Source organism: Gorilla gorilla, chromosome 8, assembly GCF_029281585.2.
Source record: "Gorilla gorilla gorilla isolate KB3781 chromosome 8, NHGRI_mGorGor1-v2.1_pri, whole genome shotgun sequence".
Lineage (NCBI taxonomy): Eukaryota > Metazoa > Chordata > Mammalia > Primates > Hominidae > Gorilla > Gorilla gorilla.
In genome coordinates, this window is record NC_073232.2 from 148,455,796 (window position 1) to 148,464,610 (window position 8,815).

Genomic DNA, 8,815 nt, shown 5'->3' on the forward strand with positions numbered 1-8,815 from the left:
GATATTTCCATGTTCATACAGATGGCGGTGTAGATATTTACATGTTCATACAGATGGCGGTGTAGATATTTCGATGTTTATAGAGACAGCGCTGTAGTTATTCCCATATTTATAGAGAAATCTGTGTAGATATTTCCATGCATATGCAGACAGCTGTGTAGATATTTCCATGTTCATGCAGATAGCGGTGTAGATAGTTCCATGTTCATCCAGATGCCGGTGTAGATATATCCATGTTCATACAGATGTCGGTGTAGATATTTCCATGTTCATAGAGATGGCGGTGTAGATATTTCCATGTTCATAGAGATGGCGGTGTAGATATTTCCATGTTCATAGAGATGGTGGTGTAGATATTTCCATGTTCATAGAGATGGCGGTGTAGATATTTCCATGTTCATAGAGATGGCAGTGTAGATATTTCCATGTTCATAGAGATGGCGTTGTAGATATTTCCATGTTTATACAGATAGCAGTGTAGTTATTTCCACGTTTATAGAGATAGTGGTGTAGATAATTTCAATTATATACAGATAGCTGGGTAGATATTTGCATGTTCATACAGATAGCGGTGTAGATATTTCCATCTTCATACAGATAGCGGTGTAGATATTTCCATGTTCATACAGATAGCGGTGTAGATATTTCCATGTTCATACAGATAACGGTGTAGATATTTCCATGTTCATACCAATAGCGGTGTGGATATTTCCATATACATACAGTTAGCGGTGTAGATATTTCAATGTTCGTGCAGATGGCGGTGTAGATATTTCAATGTTCATACAGATAGCGCTGTAGATATTTCCATGTTCGTACCGATGGCATTGTAGATATTTCCATGTTCATACAGGTGGCGGGGTACATATATCCATGTTTATACAGATAGCAGTGTAGTTATTCACATGTTTATAGAGATAGGAATGTAGATATTTCCATTGATATACTGATAGCTGTGTAGATATTTGCATGTTCATACAGATAGCGGTGTAGATATTTCGATGTTCATACAGATAACGGTGTAGATATTTCCATGTTCATACAGATATCGGTGTAGATATTTCCATGTTCATACAAATGGCGGTGTAGATAATTCCCTCTTCATAGAGATGGCGGTGTAGTTATTTCCGTGTTCATACAAATGGCGGTGTAGATATTTCCATGTTCATAGAGATGGCGGTGTAGATATTTCCATGTTCATACAAATAGCGGTGTAGATATTTCCATGTTCATAGAGATGGTGGTGTAGATATTTCCATGTTTATACAGATAGCAGTGTAGTTATTTCCATGTTTATAGAGATAGTGGTGTAGATAATTTCAATTTTATACAGATAGCTGTGTAGATATTTGCATGTCCATACAGATAGCGGTGTAGATATTTCCATGTTCATACAGATATCGGTGTAGATATTTCCATGTTCATACAAATGGCGGTGTAGATAATTCCCTCTTCATAGAGATGGCGGTGTAGTTATTTCCGTGTTCATACAAATGGCGGTGTAGATATTTCCATGTTCATACAGATGGGGGTGTAGATATTTCCATGTTTATACAGATAGCAATGTAGTTATTTCCATGTTTATAGAGATAGCGGTGTAGATATTTCCATTGATATACAGATAGCTCTGTAGATATTTGCATCTTCATACTGATAGCGGTGTAGGTATTTCCATGTTCATACAGATAGCGGTGTAGATATTTCCATGTTCATACAATAATCAGTGTAGATATTTCCATGTTCATACAGATGGCGGTGTAGATATTTACATGTTCATACAGATGGCAGTGTAGATATTTCCATGTTCGTACGAATGGCAGTGTAGATATTTCCATGTTCATACAGGTGGCAGTGTAGATATTTCCATGTTTATACAGATAGCAGTGTAGTTATTTCCATGTTTATAGAGATAGCAGTGTAGATATTTCCATTGATATACAGATAGCTGTGTAGATATTTGCATGTTCATACAGATAACGGTGTAGATATTTCCATGTTCGAACAGATAGCGGTGTAGATATTTCCGTGTTCATACAGAGAGCGTTGTAGATATTTCCATGTTCTTACAGTTAGCAGTGTAGATATTTCCATGTTCATACAGATGGCGGTGTAGATATTTACCTGTTCATACAGATGGCGGTATAGATATTTCCATGTTCGTACAGATGGCGGTGTAGATATTTCCATGTTCATAGAGATGGCGGTGTAGATATTTCCATGTTTATGCAGATAGCGGTATAGATATTTCCATGTTTATACAGATGGTGGTGTAGATATTTCCATGTTTATAGAGATGGCGGTCTAGATATTTCCATGTTTATAGAGATAGTGGTGTAGTTATTTCCAAGTTTATAGAGACAGCATTGTAGATATTTCCATGTTTATACAGATAGCGTTGAAGATATTTCCATGTTTATACAGATAGCAGTGTAGATATTTCCATGTTCATACAGATAACAGTGTAGATATTTCCATGTTAATAGAGATAGTGGTGTAGATAATTTCAGTTTTATACAGGTAGCAGTGTAGATATTTCCAAGTTCATACAGATAGCGGTGTAGATATTCCCACGTTTATAGAGATGGCGGTGCAGATATTTCCATGTTCATACAGATACTGGTGTAGATATTTCCATGTTTATAGAGATGGCGGTGTAGATATTTTCATGTTTACACAGATGGAGGTGTAGATATTTCCATGTTTACACAGATAGCGGTGCAGACATTTCCATGTTTACACACATAGCGGTGTGGATATTTCCATGTTTATGCAGATAGCGCTGTAGATATTTCCATGTTTATACAGATAGCGGTGCGGATATTTCCATGTTTATACAGATAGTTGGGCAGATATTTCCATGTTTATACAGATAGCGGTGCAGATATTTCCATCTTAATACAGATGGCTTTGTAGATATGTCCATGTTTGTACAGATGGCAGTGTAGATATTTCCATGTTCATACAGACGGCGGTGTAGATATTTCGAAGTTTATAGAGATAGCGCTGTAGTTATTTCCATATTTATAGAGAAATCTCGGTAGATATTTCCATGTATATGCAGATAGCTGTGTAGATACTTCCATGTTCATGCAGATAGCTGTGTAGGTATTTCCATGTTCATCCAGATGCCAGTGTAGATATATCCATGTTCATACAGATGGGAGTGAATATATTTCCATGTTCATACTGATGGCGGTGTAGATATTTCCATGTTCATACAAATGGCGGTGTAGATATTTCCATGTTCATAGAGATGGCGGTGTAGATATTTCCATGTTTACACAGATAGCGGTGTGCACATTTCCATGTTTACACAGATAGCGGTGTGGATATTTCCATATTTATGCAGATAGCGGTGTAGATGTTTCCATGTTTATACAGATAGCGGCGCGGATATTTCCATGTTTAAACAGATAGTGGTGCAGATATTTCCATGTTTATAAAGATAGCGGTGTAGATATTTCCAGCTTAATATAGATGGCGGTGTAGATAAGTCCACGTTCGTACAGATGGCGGTGTATATATTTCCATGTTCATACAGATGGCGGTGTAGATATTTCGAAGTTTACAGAGGTAGTGCTGTAGTTATTTCCATATTTATAGAGAAATCTGTGTAGATATTTCCATGTATATGCAGATAGCTGTGAAGATATTTCCATGTTCATGCAGATAGCAGTGTAGATATTTCCATGTTCATCCAGATAACGGTGTAGATATTTGCATGTTCATACAGATAGCGTTGTAGATATTTCCATGTTCATACAGATAGCCATGTAGATATTTCCATGTTCATACAGATAGCGGTGTAGATAATTCCAATTTTATACAGATATCAGTGTAGATATCTCTAAGTTCATACAGATAGCGGTTTAGATATTTCCACGTTTATAGAGATGGCGGTGTGCATATTTCCATGTTCATATATATGGCGTTGTAGATATTTCCATGCTTATAGAGATGGCGGTGTAGATATTTTCATGTTTACACAGATAGCTTTGTAGACATTTCCATGTTTACACAGATAGCGGTGTGGATATTTCCATCTTTATGCTGATAGCGGTGTAGATATTTCCATGTTTATACAGATAGCGGTGCGGTTATTTCCATGTTTATACAGATAGTGGTGCAGATATTTCCATGCTTATACGGATAGCGGTGTAGATATTTCCATCTTAATACAGATGGCGGTGTAGATATGTCCATGTTCGTACAGATGGCGGTGTAGATATTTCCATGTTCATACAGATGGCAGTGTAGGTATTTCGAAGTTTATAGAGATAGCGCTGTATTTATTTCCATATTTATAGAGATATCTGTGTAGATATTTCCATGTATAAGCAGATAGCTGTGTACATATTTCCATGTTCATGCAGATTAGCTTTGTAGACATTTCCATGTTCATCCAGATGCCGGTTTAGATATATCCATGTTCAAACAGAAGTCGGTGAAGATATTTCCATGTTCTTACAGATGGCGGTGTAGATATTTCCATGTTCATACACATGGCAGTGTAGGTATTTCCATGTTCATAGAGATGGCGGTGTAGATATTTCCATGTTCATACAAATGGCGGTGTAGGTACTTCCATGTTCATAGAGATGGCGGTGTAGATATTTCCATGTTTATACAGATAGCATTGTAGTTATTTTCTTGTTTACAGAGATAGCAGTGTAGATATTTCCATGTTCATACAAATGGTGGTGTAGATATTTCCATGTTCATAGAGATGGCACTGTAGATATTTCCATGTTTATACAGATAGCAGTGTAGTTATTTCCATGTTTATAGAGATAGCAGTGTAGATATTTCCATTGATATACAGATAGCTGTGAAGATATTTGCATGTTCATACAGTTAGCGGTGTAGGTATTTCCATGTTCATACTGATAGCGGTGTAGATATTTCCATGTTCATACAGATTGCGGTGTAGATATTTCCATGTTCATACAGATAGCGGTGTAGGTATTTCCATGTTCATACAGATAACAGTGTAGATATTTGCATGTTCATACCAATAGCGGTGTGGATTTTCCATGTTCATACAGATGGCGGTGTAGATATTTACATGTCCATACAGATGATGGTGTAGATATTTCCATGTTCGTATGGATGGCAGTGTAGATATTTCCATGTTCGTACAGGTGGCGGTGTAGATATTTCCATGTTTATACAGATAGCAGTGTAGATATTTCCATGTTTATAGAGATAGCAATGTAGATATTTCCATTGATATACAGATAGCTGTGTAGATATTTGCATGTTCATACAGATAGCGGTGTAGATATTTCCATGTTCATACAGATAGCGGTGTAGATATTTCCATGTTCATACAGATAGCGGTGTAGATATTTCCATGTTCATACAGATGAATGTGTAGATATTACCATGCTCATACAGATGGCAGTGTAGATATTTCCATGTTCATACAGTTAGCGGTGTAGATATTTCCATGTTCATACAGATGGCGGTGTAGATATTTACATGTTCATTTAGATGGCGGTGTAGATATTTCCATGTTCATACAGATGGCGGTGTAGATATATCCATGTTCATAGAGATGGCGGTGTAGATATTTCCATGTTTATGCAGATAGCGATATAGATATTTCCATGTTTATACAGATGGTGGTGTAGATATTTCCATGTTTATGGGGATGGCGTTGTAGATATTTTCATGTTTACACAGATGGCGGTGCATATATTTCCATGTTTACACAGATAGCGGTGTAGACATTTCCATGTTTACAGAGATAGCGTTGTGGATATTTCCATGTTTATGCAGATAGCGGTGTAGATATTTCCATGTTTATACAGATAGCGGTGCGGATTTTTCCATGTTTATATAGATAGGCAGATATTTCCATGTTTATACAGATAGCGGTGTAGATATTTCCATCTTAATACAGATCGCGGTGTAGATATGTCCATGTTCGTACAGATGGCGGTGTAGATATTTCCATGTTCATACAGATGGCGGTGTAGATATTTCAAAGTTTATAGAGATAGCGCTGTAGTTATTTCCATATTTATAGAGAAATATGTGTAGATATTTCCATGTATATGCAGATAGCTGTGTAGATATTTCCATGTTCATGCTGATAGCGGTGTATATAATTCCATGTTCATCCAGATGCCGGTGCAGATATATCCAAGTACATACAGATGGCGGTGAAGTTATTTCAATGTTCACAGATAGTGGTGTAGATATTTCCAGGTTCATACAAATGGCGGTGTAGATATTTCCATGTTCATAGAGATGGCGGTGTAGATATTTCCATGTTCATACAAATAGCGGTGTAGATATTTCCATGTTCATAGAGATGGTGGTGTAGATATTTCCATGTTTATACAGATAGCAGAGTAGTTATTTCCATGTTTATAGAGATAGTGGTGTAGATAATTTCAATTTTATACAGATAGCTGTGTAGATATTTGCATGTCCATACAGATAGCGGTGTAGATATTTCCATGTTCATACAGATAGCGGTGTAGATATTTCCATTTTCGTACAGATATCGGTGTAGATATTTCCATGTTCATGCAGAATGCGGTGTAGAGATTTCCATGTTCATACCAATAGCGGTGTAGATATTTCCATGTCCATACGGTTAGCGTTGTAGATATTTCCATGTTCATACAGATGGCGGTGTAGATATTTACATGTTCATACAGATAGCGGTGTAGATATTTCCATGTTCGTACGGATGGCAGTGTAGTTATTTCCATGTTCATACAGGGGGCGTTGTAGATATTTCCATGTTTATACAGATAGCAGTGTAGTTATTTCCATGTTTATAGAGATAGCAGTGCAGATATTTCCATTGATATACAGATAGCTGTGTAGATATTTGCATGTTCATACAGATAGCGGTGTAGATATTTCCATGTTCGTACAGATAGCGGTGTAGATATTTCCATGTTCATACAGATAGCGGTGTATATATTTCCATGTTCATACAGATGGTGGTGTAGATATTTCCATGTTCATACAGATAGCGGTGTAGATATTTCCATGTTCATACAGTAAGTGGTGTAAATATTTCCATGTTCATACAGATGGCGGTGTAGATATTTACATGTTCACACAGATGGCGGTGTAGGTATTTCCATGTTCATACAGATGGCGGTGTAGATATTCCCATGTTCATAGAGATGGCTGTGTAGATATTTCCATGTTTATGCAGATTGCGGTATAGATATTTCCATGTTTATACAGATGGTGGTGTAGATATTTCCATGTTTATAGAGATGGCGGTCTAGATATTTCCATGTTTATACAGATAGCGGTGAAGATATTTCCATGTTTATACAGATAGTGGTGTAGATATTTCCCTGTTTATACAGATAGCAGTGTAGATATTTCCATGTTTATAGAGATAGTGGTGTAGATAATTTCAATTTTATACCGAGAGCAGTGTAGATATTTCCAAGTTCATTCAGATAGCGATGTAGATATTTCAACGTTTATAGAGATGGCGGGGTAGATATTTCCATGTTCATACTGATGGCGGTGTATATATTTCCATGTTCATACAAACAGCGGTGTATATATTTCCATGTTCATAGAGATGGCAGTGTAGATATTTCCATGTTCATACAAATGGCCGTGTAGATACTTCCATGTTCACAGAGATGGCGGTGTAGACATTTCCATGTTTAAACAGATAGCAGTGTAGTTATTTCCATGTTTATAGAGATAGTAGTGTAGATATTTCCATTGATATACACATAGCTGTGTAGATATTTGCATGTTCATACAGAGAGCGGTGTAGATATTTCCATCTTCGTACAGATAGCGGTGTAGATATTTCCATGTTCATAAAGAGGGCTGTGTGAGTATTTCCACGTTCATACAGATAGCGGTGTAGATAATTCCATGTTCACACAGATAGCGGTGTAGATATTTCCATGTTCATACAGATAGCGGTGTAGATTTTTCAATGTTCATACAATTAGCGGTGTAGATACTTCCATGTTCATACAGATGGCGGTGTAGATATTTACATGTTCATACAGATGGCAGTGTAGATATTTCCATGTTCGTGCAGATGGCAGTGTAGATATCTCCATGTTCATACACGTGGGGGTGTAGATATTTCCATGTTTATACAGATAGCAGTGTATTTATTTCCATGTTTATAGAGATAGCAGTGTAGATATTTCCATTGATATACAGATAGCTGTGTAGATATTTGCATGTTCATACAGATAGCGGTGTAGATATTTCTATGTTCGTACAGATAGCGGTTTAGATATTTCCAAGTTCATACCGATAGCGGTGTAGATATTTCCATGTTCATCCAGATAACGGTGTAGATATTTCCATGTTCGTTCAGATAGCGGTGTAGATATTTCCATGTTCGTTCAGATAGCGGTGTAGATATTTCCATGTTCATACAGTTAGCGGTGTATATATTTCCATGTTCATACAAATGGCGGTGTAGATATTTACATGTTCATGCAGATGGCGGTGTAGATATTTCCATGTTCGTACAGATGGCGGTGTAGATATTTCCATGTTCATAGAGATGGCTGTGTAGATATTTCCATGTTTATGCAGATAGCGGTATAGATATTTCCATGTTTATACAGATGGTGGCGTAGATATTTCAATGTTTATAGAGATGGCGGACTAGATATTTCCATGTTTATAGAGATAGTGGTGTAGTTATTTCCAAGTTTATAGAGACAGCGTTGTAGATATTCCATGTTTTTACAGATAACGGTGAAGATATTTCCATGTGTATACAGATAGCGGTGTAGATATTTCCATGTTTATACAGATAGCAGTGTAGATATTTCCATGTTTATAGAGA